The 14,840-nt window shown below is 54.4% G+C and overlaps 1 protein-coding gene across 1 annotated transcript in view; it reads left to right on the plus strand.

The window, feature by feature from the left end:
- The first annotated feature begins 272 nt into the window (after positions 1-272).
- ppp1r16a (protein phosphatase 1, regulatory subunit 16A) overlaps positions 273-14,840 on the plus strand; it is a 143,092-nt gene continuing 128,524 nt past the window's right edge. Inside the window, exon 1 of the mRNA XM_072507943.1 lies at positions 273-459. The gene's annotated coding sequence lies outside the window, so the exon portion shown is untranslated. The remainder of the gene's footprint in view (positions 460-14,840) is intronic.

Consider the following 14,840-nt stretch of genomic DNA (forward strand, 5'->3'; position numbering starts at 1 on the left):
GGAGCCAGGGGCCAGGCCGGGCGGAGGTGGGGCCAGGAGCAGCGGGGCGGGGCCAGCAAGGGGCGGGGCCATGCGCCCTCGGGGGGCGGGGCCAGGACCTGCAGGGCCAGGGCTGGCGGGGGGTGGGGCCAGGGCGAACGGAGTTGGGGCCAAGAGCAGCAGGGCGGGGCCAGCAAGGGGCGGTGCCAGGCCCGGCGGGGGGCGGGGCCAGGAGCAGCAGGGCGGGGCCAGCAAGATGTGGGGCCAGGGGGCGGGGCCAGGGGCCGCCGGGGGGCGGGGCTAGAGGCTCCAACATGGCGGCGGTCGCCAGGCGACGGGAGTGAGGGAGGCCCGGCGGCGCTGCCGATTCTCAGCCTGACCCAGCCCGTCTCTGCCCCTCACCCAGTCCCCGCCCCGCTGCCCACACAGCCGCCGGCGGATGGCGGCTCCGCTCCCGGCCCGGATCCCCAGCGGAGCGCGGTGAGTATCAGAGGCGGCGGTCGGATCAGTAGCCCCCCCCCCCCCCCCCCCGGGATCAGGAGCCCCCCCCCCCCGGGATCAGGAGCCCCCCCCCCCCCCCCCGGGATCAGGAGCCCCCCCCCGGGATCAGGAGCCCCCCCCCCCCGGGATCAGGAGCCCCCCCCCCCCCCCCGGGATCAGGAGCCCCCCCTCCCCCGGGGATCAGGAGCCCCCTCCCCCGGGGATCAGGAGCACCCCCCCCCGGGGATCAGGAGCCCCCCCCCGGGATCAGGCCCCCCCCACCCCCGGGATCAGGAGCCCCCCCCCCCGCCCCGGGATCAGGGCCCCCCCCCCCCGGGATCAGGCCCCCCCCCCCCGGGATCAGGGCCCCCCCCCCCCGGGATCAGGGCCCCTCCCCCCGGGATCAGGCCCCCCCCCCCCCGGATCAGGCCCCCCCCCCCCCCGGGATCAGGCCCCCCCCCCCCCCCCCCCCCGGGATCAGGCCCCCCCGGGAACAGGAGCTTCCCCCCCCGGGATCAGGAGTAACCCCCCCCCCCCGGGATCAGGAGGCCCCCCCCCCCCCCCCCGGGATCAGGGCCCCACCCCCCGGTATCAGGGCCCAACCCTGGGATCAGGAGCCCCCCCCCCCCCCCGGATCAGGAGCCCCGCCCTGGGATCAGGAGCCCCCCCCCCGGATCAGGAGCCCCCCCCCCCCCCGGGATCAGGAGCCCCCCCCGGATCAGGCCCCCCCCCCCCCCCCCGGGATCAGGCCCCCCCCCCGGGATCAGGAGTAACCCCCCCGGGATCAGGCCCCCCCGGGAACAGGAGCTTCCCCCCCCGGGATCAGGAGTAACCCCCCCCCCCCGGGATCAGGACCCCACCCCCCGGTATCAGGGCCCAACCCTGGGATCAGGAGCCCCCCCTGGGATCAGAAGCCCCCCCCCGGGATCAGGAGCCCCCCCCCCCCCCTGGGATCAGGAGCCCCCCCCCCGGGATCAGGGCCCCACCCTGGGATCAGGAGCCCCCCCCCCCCCGGGATCAGGAGCCCCCCCCCCCCTGGGATCAGGAGCCCCCCCCGGGATCAGGAGCGCCCCCCCCCCTGGGATCAGGAGCCCCCCCCTGGGATCAGGAGCCCTCCCCCGGGATCAGGAGCCCCCCCCCCCGGGATCAGGAGCCCCCACCCCCCCCGGGATCAAGAGCCACCCCCCGGGATCAGGAGCCCCCCCCCCCCCCAGGATCAGGAGCGCCCCCCCCCTGGGATCAGGGCCCCCCCCTGGGTTCATGGCACCCCCCCGGGATCAGGAACACCCCTCCCTGGGATCAGGAGCCCCCCCCCCCCCGGGATCAGGAGCCCCCCCACCCCGGGATCAGGAACCCCCCCCCCCTGGATCAGGGCCCCCCCCCCCGGGATCAGGAGCCCCCCCCCCCCCGGGATCAGGAGCCCCCCCCCCCCGGGATCAGGAGCCCCCCCCCGTGGGATCAGGAGCCCCCCCCCGGGATCAGGGCCCCCCCTCCTGGGATAAGGAACCCCCCCCCTGGGATAAGGAACCCCCCCCTGGGATCAGGAGCCCCCCCCCCCGGGATCAGGCCACACACCCCCCGGATCAGGCCCCACCCCCCCTGGGATCAGGGGCCCCCCCCTTGGGATCAGGAGCCCCTCCCCCTGGGATCAGGAGCCCCCCCCGGGATCAGGGCCCCCCCCCTGGGATAAGGGCCCCCCCCCCCCTAGGGTCAGGAGCCCCCCCCCGGGATCAGGGCCCCCCCCCCCCCTGGGATCAGGAGCCCCCCCCCCCTGGGATCAGGAGCCCCCCCCCCCCGGGATCAGGGCCCCTCCCCCGGGATCAGGGCCCCCCCCCCCCCTCGGATCAGGGCCCCCCCCCCCGGGATCAGGAGCCTCCCCCCCCCCTGGGATCAGGAGCCCCCTCGGGATCATCTGGGGACATTGAGCCTCTTGGAGGGGGATATCGGAAGTCAGGGTGTATTGAGGGGCCGGCGGTATTGAAGGGTCAGGGGGGTATTGAGGGGTCGGTGGGGTATTGGGTCAGGGAGGTATTGAGGGGTCAGGGTGTATTGAGGGGTCAGGGGGGTATTGAGGGGTCAGGGGGTTATTGAGGGGTCTGGGGAGTATTGAGGGGTCGGGGGGGGTATTGAGGGGTCGGGGGGTATTGAGGGGTCTGGGGAGTATTGAGGGGTCTGGGGAGTATTGAGGGGTCAGGGGGGTATTGAGGGGTCTGGGGAGTATTGAGGGGTCGTGGGGAGTATTGAGGGGTCTGGGGAATATTGGGTCTGTGAGAGTATTGAGGAGTCGGGGTGTGTTGAGGGGTTTGGGGGGTATTGAGGGGTCTAGGGTGTGTTGGGTCTGGGGGGTATTGAGGGGTCTTGGGGGATATCAAGGTGTCTGCGAGTTTATCGATGGTCCGGGGGGGGGGGGGGGGAGGAGATTATTGATGGTCTGGTTTTATTGGTGGGCTATTGAGGGGTCCTGGTGGGAATTGAGGGATCTGGGGGTTTATTGAGGGTCTGGGGGGTTATCTGAGGTCTAGTGTATTGAGGGGGCTGGGGGTTTATTGAGGGGTCTTGGGTTTATTGAGGGGGCTGGGGGTTTATTGGGGGTATGGGGGTTTATTGAGGGGTATGGGGGGTATTGAGGGGTCTGGGGGTTTATCAGGAAGTATTGAGGGTTCTGGGAGGGATTGAAGGTTCTGGGGGGTTTTATGTGGTCTTGGGGGGGCATTGAGGGGTCTGGGGGTGTTCGGGGGTCGGGGGGGGTGTTTGGCAGTCGGGGGATTATTGAGGGATCTTGGGGATTACTGAGTGGTCTGAGGGTTTATTGTATTGAGGGGTCTGGGGGGCATTGATGGTTCTGGGTTTTTTTTGGGGGGGGTCTGGGGTTTTATTGTGGGTGTATCCAGAATTGGAGATAGCGAGGCGATATTGGGGGTATATTAGGGCGGTGTGCATCAAGGTGGACTTGGCGGGCATCAAGGAGGGTCTGGGTGACGTTGAGGGAGCCTGGGGAGTATCAAGGGTCTGGCAGTATTGAGCTCCTGGGGGTACCGAGGGGGTCTGGGGTATTGGGGTGTACCAGGGTCTGGTGGTATTGAGCCGCTGGGGGATATTGTGGGGTCTGGGGGCTATCGGAGGTTGGGGGTGTTGAACCTCTGGGGGTATCGGGTTAGATTGCCACCGCTATCTTTTTTGTTCTATTGTTTATAATCAACCCCCAATAACCCCCCCATATATCTTTGACCAGTCACACAGGATTACTGCAATAACCCCCCCATATATCTTTGACCAGTCACACAGGATTACTGCAATAATCCCCCATATATCTTTGACCAGTCACACAGGATTACTGCAATAACCCCCCCATATACCTTTGACCAGTCACACAGGATTACTGCAATAACCCCCCCATATATCTTTGACCAGTCACACAGGATTACTGCAATAACCCCCCCATATATCTTTGACCAGTCACACAGGATTACTGCAATAATCCCCCATATATCTTTGACCAGTCACACAGGATTACTGCAATAATCCCCCCATATATCTTTGACCAGTCACACAGGATTACTGCAATAATCCCCCCATATATCTTTGACCAGTCACACAGGATTACTGTAATGGGTAATTGTACAGTTAGAGCTATTTTTTCTTATGTGGCTGAGCATTAAATTGACTAAATTCTGTTGCGTTTTGGACCATTTTAAACATTAAAGATAATATGCAAAGTTGCTATATAAATGTATAATTGAATGATGTCCACGTGAAGGCACATTGAACTCTGACTGTAATCATTAATATATTTAACAGAATTTGAAGATAGTTGAACCATTGAATCATATTTGTACCTTGTACACTGTGATGATCATATTACTGTAATCATTAAAGCAATCTTACTGTAATGGTGTCAGTGACCTAACTTGCTGCACTGAATTCTCTTTGCCTCCTTGCTGCCGGGCATTTTTTTTGAGTATAAACTTATTTGTCCTTATTTTTAAAGGAGTGTTATCTGGAGGAAATTATTTGTTTGGGGAGTTCTCTGTGGGGAGAAATGGAAGTGTTGCAATGGGAAGAGTTGGGATCTGTTTGAGCAGGGTGCTGCTGGAAGGAAGTGCAGTTGAGGCTACAATCAGACCAAGATCCTGCTGTGATCTTGTGGAATGGCAGAGGTTGAGGGGCCGACTGGCTTGTTCCTGCTCCTGCTGTGTGTTCACAAAGGGCAGCACCCTTGGGATGAAACCTGTGCACGTCATCAGGGAACGGCCTCTGCGTGAGGAATTTGGAGAACCTCAAGGGGCTGTTTTTGTCTGAGGTAGAAGTCCTTGGCGAAGTTACGCCAACATGGGTTTGGACAGAGTTTGAAGATCTTTTCTCTCCATGAAACTGAACCGGTCATTCTGCAACATTTTGCCAACATTTCAGAAAGTGTTTTGATTGAGTATATAAGGAGAAAGTGTTTCCAGTGGCAGGAAGGTCAGTAACCAGAGGAACACAAATTGAAGAGAATTGGGAAAAGAAGCAGCCGGGGGGGAGATGAGAATGTTTGTTTACACAGCCATCTGGCACGCTCGGTGAAGCAGATTCAATAATAACTTTCTGGAAAGGAATTGGATAGGCACATGGAAAGGAGACAGTGTAAGAAAGGATGACGTGGATAGTCTGTGGCACAGGCACAACGCGGAGGCTGATTTTAATAGGATAAGGCAGGATCTGGCTAAAGTAGACGGGGAGCACAGCCACTTGTAGGAAACTCCACATCAGATCAATGGGAGTCATTCCAAAAGAGAGAGAGAGAGTACAGGGCCAATGTGGCACAGTGGTTAACACTGCTGCCTCACAGCGGCAGGGACCCAGGTTCGATTCCCCGCTGGGTCACTGTCTGTGCGGAGTCTGCACGTCCTCCCCGTGTCTGCGTGGGTTTCCTCCAGGTGCTCCGGTTTCCTCCCACAGTCCAAAGATGTGCAGGTTAGGTGGAGTGGCCATGATAAATTTCCCCGTTGTGTCTAGGGATGTGCACGTTAGGTAATGGGGTTACAGGGATAGGGGGAGTGGGGAAAGGGTTGGTGCAGACCCGATGGGCCAAATGGCCTCCTCCTGCACTCTAGGGATTCTATGATTCTTCGATTTAAGGTAATGGGCAGGAGATTCAGGGGGGATTTGAAGGCAACGTTTTCTCCCAGAGGGGGGTCAGACTTGGAACCCGCTGCCTGAGAGGGTGGTAGAACCTTCACAACATTTAAGAAACATTTAGATGAACACATGGCTCTTCTACGGAGGGTAGTTATTAGTGAACCACCGCTGGGGGGGTCAGGAGTCAAATGTAGGCCAGACCGGGTAAGGACGGCAGATTTCCCCTTCCCTAAAGGACATTAGTGAGCCAGATGGGTTTCATGTCACGTTTTCCCAAGACCAGCTTTGCATTTCCAGATTTTTCTTCGAATTCCCGAGTTTCTGTGGCGGGATTTGAACTCCCATTCTCTGGATTATTCATTCTGTAATGTGAGCACTACACTGCGATGCCCACAATCTGGTTTAAGGGTTAGCTGCAGCAGTTCTTGTGTTTCGAATGTAATAATAGCCCAGGACATGTTCTGTGCTCTGGAGGCATGCAGTCCAGAGTGATTTTGCGATTGTGAGATCAGGTTCCTGTTAATACTAATGACATTTTCTGGGTCAGTGTGTTAGATTTCACCTGAATCCTTGACTCGGATAAAGTGCCTCGCTCTCACTCAAATCTTACGGTTGGGTTGTGCTGATGTTTAACTGAACCGGGTAAACTGTTGTACTTTCATCAGTCGTAAACTGCAAAGTGTGTCTTTTATTTTTAAAATGAAGAAACGCAAGGTCCAAAGTCCCTCTCGCTGGTTTGGACAGTGCTGCGGACTTTCTGATACTTGTATCAAGATAAAAGTTGAATTTTGTTGAGCTTCTTTCCCCAGGAAGACATTGGGAGGAACTTTACCACAACTCAGTCACACAAAGATCTGTTTCCCAAACTCTGCCGGAATACCCAATCTCTGGAGACTCCCAACTCCCGTGCTGTCCTCTTGGGGTGATGTTGCAGTTTATGCAAGTGGCCATTATTCTACATGATCTTTGATGTGGAAGGTCAGTGACAGCAGCCCTGAGTCCGTCGTCCCCCTCCAGCCATCAGAAGCAGGAGAGATTCTGGCTAATGCCCCCTCTGTGAGCAGGCTCTTTATTTTGGGGTGAACCCTCTGTCCTCCGGCTCACCGGTTTCCTATCCCCCTCTCCTGATTTCATTATCTTCTACCTTTTGCTTTACTTCTGATTCCTGAAGCATAATTTCTCAGCGAGAAGCCATTCAGCCCATCATGTCTGTGCCAGCCTCGGTCAATGGTCAATACCATTGTCTTCCTCTCTGGACAGCTGCTCCACTCTGTTCCCTTCCTGGATGTACCTCCGATCTCTCTATTTATCTTTTCCATTAAGACTGGACCCAACCCACTTCTGGGCCAGCTCCTTCCTAACCCAGTACTGGTGCCAGTGTCCTACAGAATGGAACTCCTCTTTCCCCACGCCCAGTCCTGTGCTTCTCTCTCTAATCTCTTTATCCCTACAGTCATTTGCTCTGGAGAAAGCACAGGGAAGAGGATGTTGCCCAAATAGAGCAGATGTAACTGTCAGGAAACTGGTCGGAGGCGAGGCCTAATGAACGGATTAGGTCGGGTGAATGTGGAGAAATTGTTCCACTTGTGGGTAGGCCCAGAACAAGGCCTCACAAAAAAACCAGGGATGAGAAGGGATTTCTTCAGAGAGCGATATGAATGTTGAACTTTGCTCCTTCTGTGTTTTCAGGAGAGCATTGGCGGCACGATAGCACAGTGGTTAGCACGGTTGCTTCACAATGCCCGGGTTCGATCCCCGGCTTGGGTCACTGTCTGTGCGGAGTCTGCACGTTCTCCCCGTGGGTTTCCTCCGGGTGCTCCGGTTTCCTCCCAAAAGACGTGCTGTTAGGTGAATTGGACATTCTGACATCTCCCTCTGTGTACCCGAACAGGCGCCGGAATGTGGCGACGAGGGGATTTTCACAGTAACTTCATTGCAGTGTTAATGTAAACCTACTTGTGACAATAATAAAGATTATTATGTATTTAAGGAATACTTGATGTTTTATACGAGAGAGAAAGAATAGAGGGTATTAGAAGCAGAATGGGAGGGAGGCTTGTGTAGAATATAAACAACAATGTAAACCATTTGGACTGGGTAGTTAAAAAAAATTCTATTAATTCCCGGGATGTGATTAAGCGAAGCTTTTATTGTGTATCGGGGGACTGGAAGTTCCGGTGGTGACATGTCGGGGGAAGTCGCACGTAAGGTAGCTCCCGCTTGAGCCTCGGAGTGGAGAGCTGTTTGCAATAGGATGTCAAAAAACCCAAGAAGGTATATTGGGAAGAAGGGTGCAAATGTTAGTCCTCCGGCGGAGTCTAGCAAGGTGCGGAGTCCTTTGGCAGGGAAGATGGCGGACACAGGCTGATCGGCGGGGCCGCACCTATTATAGTGGAGGAGGAGGATCGGGAAGGGAGTGCTGGAGGCTGAGGAGGTTCGGACAGCGATTGGAAAAATGCAGGCTGGTAAGGTACGGGGCCAGATGGGTTCCCGGTGGAATTTTCTAAAACGTTTGCTGACCGGCTGGTAGTGTTGTTGGTGGAGATGTTTGAGGATTCAGTAGCACAGGGTCTCAGACACGATGATGCAGGCGTCCATTTCGCTTATCTTAAAGAAAGATAAGGACCTGGTGGTGTGCAGGTCATACTAACGGATTTCCTTACTGAATGTGGACTCTAGGATCTTAGCCAAGGTACTGCCCCATAGGTTGGGGGAGTACCTCCCTCAGGTTGTTGGGGAAGATCAGACAGGGTTTGTCCTCTAATGTGCGTTGGCTGTTAAATGTGGTACTGTCCCCGTTGGCAGGAGGGGAACAGGAGGTTATTGTCTCTTTAGATGCAGAGAAGGCTTTTGATGAGGTAGAATGGGGCTATTTGTTTGCGTTGTTGGACGGGTTTGGGATCGGGCCCAAATTGTGGCATAGGTTCGGTTACTATATAAGGCTGGTGCCTCGACGATCAGCATAAGTTTGAGACATTTTCAGCTACACAGGAGAATGATACCCCTGTGTCCCTCTCTTTTTCACGTTGGCGATTGAGCCTTTGGCCATCACTTTGAGGAATTTGGATCAGTGGAGGGGATAGTGAGGGGGGTAGGTGCAGATGTCCCTGCACGCTGATGATCTTCTGTATGTCACGGACACAGTCCCCCACAATGGGGGACGCAATGGTGTTGGTGAAGCGGTTTGCGGCTTTTTCAGGGTATATATAAATTGGGAGAAAAGTGAGTGTTTTTCGGTCCCTCCGCCGGGGAAGGGAACCAATCTGGGGGGGGATTCGGTTCCGGTTAACGGGCACTCATTTCAGATATTTCGGGTGCATAGCTTGGCATTGGGCCCGGCTTCGTAAGTTGAATTTTCCGAGCCTGGTGAGTAGGCCGACTTACAGAGATGGGCTAGCTTACCGCTGTCTGGCGGGTCGAGTTCAATTGGTATTCAGTATTCTGCCGAGGTTTCTGTTCCTATCCCAGTGTTTGGCAGTTTTCCTACCGAAAGTGGTCTTTGTGGAGAGATTGGTTTTGTCCTTCATTTGGGCAGGCAAGGGAGGAAGGATTCGGAAAATGTTCTCCAGAGGGACTGGCAATCAGGGGGTTTGGCCTTGCCGAATTTGATATATACTATTGGGCAGCGAATTCGGAGAAGGTATGAGGCTGGTGTGGGGGTCAGGAGCAGTTTGGGTGCAGGTGGAGTCAGCTTCGTGTAGGAGGTTGTGGCCGTGGGCATTGGTGACAGCCTCGCTTCCGTTCTCCCCTCCGAAAGTATTTGGGTGACCCGGTGGCGGTCTCCACATTGAGGATATGGAGGCAATTTCGGTAGCACTTTCAATTCGAGGCAGTCTCGAAGTTGGTGCTGATTTGTGAGAACCATATGTTTGAGCTGGCATGGGTTAGATGCCAAATTCCGAGGGTGGGAGGACAAGGGGGTGAGGGGGGCGATTTGCGAGCTTGGACGAGTTGCCGGAGACATTCGGGTTCTCGCAGCCAGAAACCTTTAGGTATTTTCAGGTTTGTGATTTCACGAGGAAGGTTTTCCCGGTGGAACAGCCATCGTTGTTGCTGGAGAGGGTGTTGTCACTTGCGGGATCGGAGGAGGGGCGTACCATAGGGATTTATGGGAGGATATGGCATCGCTGAAGGGGTTAAGACCAAGTGGGAGGTGGAGTTGGGGGTAGTATTGGATGATGGGTGTGGTGTGAGGTGCTGCGGAGTGTGTGAGACTTGGGCTAATACAGTTGAAGGTAGTGCACAGGACGCTCCTTTCCAGGTCCAGGATGGGTAGGTTGTTTGCGGGTGTGGAAGGTGGGTGTGAGCAGTGTGGGAGGGTTCTGGTCGTGTCCTACGCCTGTCAGATTCTGGGTCTCCCTCTTTGGCACCATGTCGGCGATTCTGCAAGTTGAAATGGAGCCTGGCAGAGCTGCAGGCTCCTTTTATTTGTTTTACTGTTGTAATGATCAAAAATGCTGAATAAAAATCTTTTGCAAAACAAATGTATTGCCCATCCCGAGCTGCCGTTGTGAAGGGGTTGCTGATGGTATGTAGCAACACACCAGTTCACGTTTCAATTGGAGACCCTTTGTTCGAGGAGTTGCTAATTTACAATTGGTTAAAGTTGTGGACTAAGTATTAGAAGAAAGAGTTTCTAACAATGTAAAGGAACATTTCCATTGAGTCATTTAATTGTCTGATCAATGATGACAAACAGTGCCACACCCTGGCTTAGCTCCCTCCGTTGTTGTTGACAGTGCAGACTCGTCACACACTCAGGAGTTGTGATGCGCCCAGTCAGGGGGCAGGCTCACCTGGAGACCAAACTGAAGCTCTCACCCCAGCAGTGTCCTTCCTCATCTCTGTCCAGGTAGGAGGCAGATCTTCAGGAGCTCTGCTCCAAAAGGGTGGTTTTCACTCGAGTGCAAGCTTTCTCAGCTTGTGTTTTCAGACCTCCATTGCCGTGTCATCTGACAGTGTGCGTGTTTGCACTGGCCTGGAGCTGCCTGCTCGCACACAGGTAGAGAGCGAGAGCCACAAATTGGAACAGGTGCTGCAGCGTTCTCCCAATGACCTGGCCAATCCCTCAACAAGCACCACTAAAAATCCCCATTGCCGTTTGCAGGACCTCGAGGTGCACAAATTGGCTCCCTAAATGACTACACTTGAGATACCTCGAGGCGTCACAGTGCCACTGCTGCCTCGTAGCTTCAGGATCCTGGGTTCAGTTCCGGCCTCAGGTGACTGTGTGAAGGTTGCACTTTCTCCCCGTGTCTACGTTAGGTGGATTGGCCATGATAAATTACCCCTTAGTGTCCAAAAGGTTAGGAGGGGTTACTGGGTTACGGAGATGTGGTGGAGGCGTGGTCTTAACTAGGGTGATCTTTCCAAGGGCCAGTGCAGACTCGATGGGCCAAATGGCCTCCTTCTGCACTGTAAATTCTATGATTCTAATATTTAATTAAACAACAAACCGGATAGTTGTGGCAATAGATTGATCTGCCATTCATTGACTCATGCTGATGGAGCTGTGACGATAAACATAGAGCAAGACACCAAAAAGAAAATGCTGCAAAATCTCAGCAGGTCAGGCAGCATCTGTCGGGAGAGAAAAGTCTTTTCCCTCCCTCCAGATGCTGCCAGACCTGCTGAGATTTTCCAGCCTTTTCTTTTTGGTTTCAGATTCCAGCATCCGCAGTAATTTGCTTTTATGCACAGAGCAAGTCTGGACATAATATTATCAACAACCTCCGACCACTAGGTGGCAGTGTAAACCCACCACATGACCCTGTGGCTGGGAGTAGGTCGTGCTAGGGCAGTGTTCTTCAAACTTTTTTTACCAACCGGCCGACCTTCGGGACCCAACCCGGCCGACCTTTGCGACCCACGCTGGCTGACCTTCGCGACCCACGCTGGCTGACCTTCGCGACCCACGCTGGCTGACCTTCGCGACCCACGCTGGCTGACCTTCGCGACCCACGGCGGTCGGCTGCGCGACCCACCGTTTTCTCTTACCTTGTTTGCTGCTGACAAAAATGGAGGAAATGGTTTTGGGTCCCTTTGGCCCTCATACATGCTCCTCCAATGGAACCTGTTGGACGAAGGTGAAGTCTCCCTCTGTCCAAAGTTCGGCATTTTTTTCTTGTAAAATTTTATCAAATAAAAATTAAATGAATAAAATAAATGAATAAAACCCCCCTGAACTTGTAAAACAAAAAGCTGCGACCGTTTTTAAAAAACCGGCCGCACTGCGCATGCCCGCACACGCGTGCGCAGTGTGGCCGCATGTTGTTTACATGTTCATGGCCATTTTGAAGGCCGCTTGCAGCCGCCGTTATTAACAGCCGGCTGTTGCGGGCGGATTTGCGCGATCGGGAGCGCCACGATGGACGGCTCCGCGGCCCTCCTGACAACCGCCCGCGACCCAGCCGCGGGTCGCGCCCCCGAGTTTGACGATGCCTGTGCTAGGGGTTAGACATATTTTGCAGTAGCTCTACAATAGTTAATTAGTGTTGGTAGTTTATTATATTATTTATCTTCATTATCTTTAGCACGCAGTTGTCTCATAATAAATTATTTAAGCTAGGTGTTCTGTAGTTCATCATTCACTTTGGCCAGACTACAGAACATGACAACCGTGGATCAGTAAAGGTATATACACGGATGAGCACTTGAAATGCCATAACAGTCAAGGCTATGGACCTAGTGCTGGAAAGTGGGATTAGTGTAGTTTGTCGTTGCAGGCTCAATGGGCCAAAGCACCAGCTGTGAACTGTGTGATTGACTCTATGACTCGATCCTGGACAAGGGATGATATGATTTTCAATTGTATTAGTGGAGTGAGCAGTTCTTCAGAGAGAGGAGAGCTTCTCTTGTGTGTCTGGAAGGGTGCAGCGAGCGATCAGCACTGGCTGGAAGCCTGTTGTCGTGGGAATCTTTAAGCTGGTGAGTTAGGATGGAAACACCTGGCGGCATTTGCTTTCTCCGAGTTCAGGCTTGTGTGCAGAAGCAGAGTACTCCTCGATGATAATCTTTATTAGTGTCACAAATAGGCTTACATTAACACTGCAATGAAGTTACTGTGAAAATCCCCTAATCGCCACATTCCGGCGCCTGTTCGGGGAGGCTGGTACGGGAATTGAACCCGTGCTGCTGGCCTGCCTTGGTCTACTTTCAAAGCCAGCGATTTAGCCCAGTGTGCTAAACCAGCCCCTGTACTGCGCTGTAATGTTCTATGTTCTAACCTAACTTGCAACCTAACTTCATATACCCACCTTTGCCCCATATCCCTTAATACCTTTCACTGGCAAGAATCTATCAATTTCAAATTCAGATTTGACCTAACATCAACTGCTGTTTGCCCCCCAAACCAACACGAAGTGTCCTCACAGGACACTGAGTTCAATCAAACTGCTAGGACTGGTTAATCCATGCTCGCCTTGCCTATATTTTGTTAAAGATGTCAATGACAGTGGTTAGCACTGCTGCCTCTCAGCACCAGGGACCCCGGTTCAATTCTGGCCTCGGGTGTCTGTGTGGAGTCTGCACGTTCTCCCTGTGTCTGCGTGGGTTTCCTCTGGGTGCTCCGGTTTCCTCCCACAGTCCAAAGATGTGCAGGTTAGGTGGATTGTCCGTGCTAAATTGTCCCTTAGTGTCCAGAGATTAGGTGGCGTTATAGGGAAGGGGCGGGGGAGTGGGCCCAGGGAGCGTGATGTTATGGAGGGTCAGTGTAGACTCGACGGGCCGAATGGCCACCTCCTACACTGTGGGGATTGTATGATATGTGTTGTATGGAGGCTGCATTCCTTTAATCACTGCATCAATACCTGGCACTCCTTCCTAAACCCCATGGACAGCAGGCGTTCACCTTGACTGGGTTGAATTCCGCTCAATGTGAAGGACAGCTGCCCTCACCTCTGTGCCTGGGCTGTACGGCTGCGGTAAGGCCTGGAGACGTGGTTCTGGCAGAACCTCAATGTGTCCCTGAGCAGGGTAATGGTGAGTGGGTGTCATTTAGTGACTCCTCCTGTGGCCTGACTGATAATTGGGAGGGTGGTAATTAGCTAAGTTTCTTTGGGCGGCATGGTAGCACAGTGGTTAGCACTGTTGCTTCACAGCGCCAGGGTCCCAGGTTCAATTCCTGGCTTGGGTCACTGTCTGTGCGGAGTCTGCACGTTCTCCCCGTGTGTGCGTGGGTTTCCTCCGGGTGCTCCGGTTTCCTCCCACAGTCCAAAGGTGTGCAGGGTAGGTGGATTGGCCACGCTAAATTGCCCCTTAGTGTCCAAATAGGTTAGGTGGAGTAACTGGGTTACGGGCATAGGGTAGAGGTGTGGGCTTAAGCAGGGTGTTCTTTCCAAGGGCCAATACAGCCTCGATGGGCCGAATGGCCTCCTTCTGCACTGTAAATTCTATGATTTGTGGGTGGGACAGAATAATTTTCCTGACTGGGAATATTTTAGGTGCATTGGTGCAGCAAGGCCGGAAGTCTTTCAGCACCAACACTGGGCACTTATCAGGCATGGTAACAAGCAGCTGCTTCAGAACGTCAACTCAAATGAATCCAGTTTTGGAGCTTCGGAAAGTGGCTCCCCCACTTGGGAAGAGTTTAGCCGAGCGTATAGCTGTGCCGTGAATGAGGAGTCTCTGTGAAGGACAGAACCCAAACAACACCTAAAGGATAGGAAGGAAACATAAATGTTTAGAGGTTACATTGGACTTTTCCCTTGATTTCCCCTCTTGCTTCATACACAGTGAGCGACTATGAAGTGCAGGATTCGGGTCCAGACCCAGTGACAGTACTCCGTAATACAACCCATTAAAGTACTCCCCAGAGTGACCCAGCAATGCTTGGGGCTCTGATCCCACACACAAAGCCTTATCGTTGATTCTGCCTGCTGCTTATGCAGTAGTTGGGCTGATTCCCTCAGGAATCTACTGTGCTAACACTTGCTGTGGTGGATTTAGAGGATTTGACACTGCCTCTGGGGGATTTATCCATGCAGAAGAATACGTAAGTGGATTACAAAGTCAATATGAGATAGGCTTGTCTTTTTAAAATAATGAAAACCTATTGTTTGTCATCAGAAATGTCAAATGTTGGACGGCGTGGGGGCGCAGTGGCTAGCACTGCTGCCTCACGGTGCTGTGGACCCGGGTTTGATCCCAGCCCCGAGACACTGTCTGTGTGGAGTTTGCACATTCTCCCCGTGTCTGCACGGGTCTCACTCCCACAACCCAAAGATGTGCAGGTTAGGTGGTTTGTCCACACGAAATTGCCCCTT

The sequence above is a fragment of the Scyliorhinus torazame genome, chromosome 6, assembly GCF_047496885.1.
Source record: "Scyliorhinus torazame isolate Kashiwa2021f chromosome 6, sScyTor2.1, whole genome shotgun sequence".
In the NCBI taxonomy this organism is placed as follows: Eukaryota; Metazoa; Chordata; class Chondrichthyes; order Carcharhiniformes; family Scyliorhinidae; genus Scyliorhinus; species Scyliorhinus torazame.